This window comes from Myotis davidii, unplaced genomic scaffold, assembly GCF_000327345.1.
Source record: "Myotis davidii unplaced genomic scaffold, ASM32734v1 scaffold129, whole genome shotgun sequence".
NCBI classification, from domain to species: domain Eukaryota; kingdom Metazoa; phylum Chordata; class Mammalia; order Chiroptera; family Vespertilionidae; genus Myotis; species Myotis davidii.
This window is the reverse complement of record NW_006383019.1, coordinates 754,316-756,437: the sequence shown is the minus strand read 5'-3', so window position 1 is coordinate 756,437 and position 2,122 is coordinate 754,316. Positions and strand designations below refer to the sequence as shown.

At 50.0% G+C, this 2,122-nt stretch overlaps 1 protein-coding gene across 3 annotated transcripts in view; it reads left to right on the top strand.

Annotated features, from left to right (window-relative positions):
- SPECC1 (sperm antigen with calponin homology and coiled-coil domains 1) overlaps window positions 1-2,122 on the top strand; it is a 273,056-nt gene that overhangs the window by 72,383 nt on the left and 198,551 nt on the right. Inside the window, exon 1 of one of the 3 annotated variants that reach the window (XM_015558365.1) lies at window positions 1,895-1,917. The exons of the other annotated variants lie outside the window; for them this stretch is intronic. The gene's annotated coding sequence lies outside the window, so the exon portion shown is untranslated. Of the gene's footprint in view, window positions 1-1,894; window positions 1,918-2,122 lie in introns of those variants that run through there. 3 annotated transcript variants of the gene reach the window in all.

The following is a 2,122-nucleotide window of genomic DNA, read 5'->3' as shown; positions in this document are numbered from 1 at the left end:
TGCGGGGTGGAGAGGTCCACCAGCGCTCTGGCCTCTGAACTGGAGTGGGGATGTGGGTGGGATTCTCCCCCACCCAATTCTGGAGTTGCGGGGCCACCTGCTCCACCAGGGGCCTTGTGAGATGACCCCCTTGGCGGTATCGTGGCGCCGGCATCATATCAGTGCAGCTTGTGCTGCCTCTGTCCGGCTTATATTTCCTTCGGCCAGAAGCCACTGTGGCTGAAGTATTGGGGACGGGGGATGGGGTAAGGGACCTGCCCCCGCACCTGGGGACCGGAGCTCTTGTCACAGGCATCCCTCTTTTGCACCCGTGCTCAGCCGTGCCGGGAAGCAGTCTCCCCTCCCCCTCCTGGTTTCAGCAGCGCCAGGGCAGGGCAGCCTTGGGCGGGCCTGGGGTGTGCTGGGCGGGGGGGGCTATTTCCTTCGGCCAGAAGCCACTGTGGCTGAAGTATTGGGGACGGGGGATGGGGTAAGGGACCTGCCCCCGCACCTGGGGACCGGAGCTCTTGTCACAGGCATCCCTCTTTTGCACCCGTGCTCAGCCGTGCCGGGGAGCGGTCTGTCCCCTCCCTCCTGGTTTCAGCAGTGCCAGGGCACGGCAGCCTTGGGCGGGCCTGGGGTTTGCTGGGCGGGTGGGGCGGCCTGCCCTGACGTCCTTGCATTGTTCCTAAAGGAAATGGGTCAGAGTGAGTCAGAACGGCCGGCTGCACTGGCCACTGAGCCGCTGACACCACAGGGCTCTGCCCTGGTCCCACCGACGCAGGGCTCCAGGCAGGAACAAAGCAGCAGAAAAGGTTGGATGAAAGATGGGGTATTGAGATTAGGTATTTTAACCCCTTCCCCAACAATTTTTTTGTTAAAAACGTTTCTTTTTCAGACTAATTTTTTTATTTTGGTTCTATATAGTATTTTTGATGCTGGTTATGAAAACAGTTTGTAACTCGTCTTCCTATAAACCATATTTTTTTACCATATTTTCTTAGTATACTCGTCGACGACTGAAAAAGAACATTTTGTGAAAACAAGTATACACGTTTCTGCCGGGGAAGGGGTTAAGTTACTGGGCCCTTAAACCTATGGTTACCATTGGCTACCACTTCTCAAAGCATCTAACATAAGTTTAATTATTAGTATGTTTCAATTCAGATGTCTGAAATCTTAAACTATAGAAATATAAAGTATTATTTACCACTTCTGTAAAACTAGGATTTATATCAAATATTTTAAAAGCCATCCTTCAGGAATAAGTTCCAGAAACAGATGATTTTAGGTATTTGATGTTGAAGAATTTTAGGAAATTCTCAAGCATTTTATAAGTAAATGAGATTAATTCTTTAATGCTGCTGTTCACATATCAACCTGCATATTGTCGAAGGTAATAATGCCAGAAGGCTCTGTACTACATCAGTGAGTTCTCCGCCCGAAGCAGTTGGGGACTTTTTTGCAATGTTCAGTGACATTTGCAGCCTCACGGGAAGGGTTGTCGTTGCTTTATCGAGGCATCTGCGCTCGCCCACGACCCAGCACCTACTTAGGACCCATTTGCAGGGCCCATGCTGGGAGTGACACGATCTGATTTGTGTTTTAAAATAGTAGTAATTGTTAAAATTTTTAAAACTGTGGTTCCCTCTTTTGCACCCGTGCTCAGCCGTGCCGGGAAGCAGTCTGTCCCCTCCCTCCTGGTTTCAGCAGCGCCAGGGCAGGGCAGCCTTGGGCGGGCCTGGGGTGTGCTGGGCGGGTGGGGCGGCCTGCCCTGACGTCCTTGCATTGTTCCTAAAGGAAATGGGTCAGAGTGAGTCAGAACGGCCGGCTGCACTGGCCACTGAGCCGCTGACACCACAGGGCTCTGCCCTGGTCCCACCGACGCAGGGCTCCAGGCAGGAACAAAGCAGCAGAAAAGGTTGGATGAAAGATGAAGTATTGAGATTAGGTATTTTAAGTTACTGGGCCCTTAAACCTATGGTTACCATTGGCTACCACTTCTCAAAGCATCTAACATAAGTTTAATTATTAGTATGTTTCAATTCAGATGTCTGAAATCTTAAACTATAGAAATATAAAGTATTATTTACCACTTCTGTAAAACTAGGATTTATATCAAATATATTAAAAGCCCTGCCTC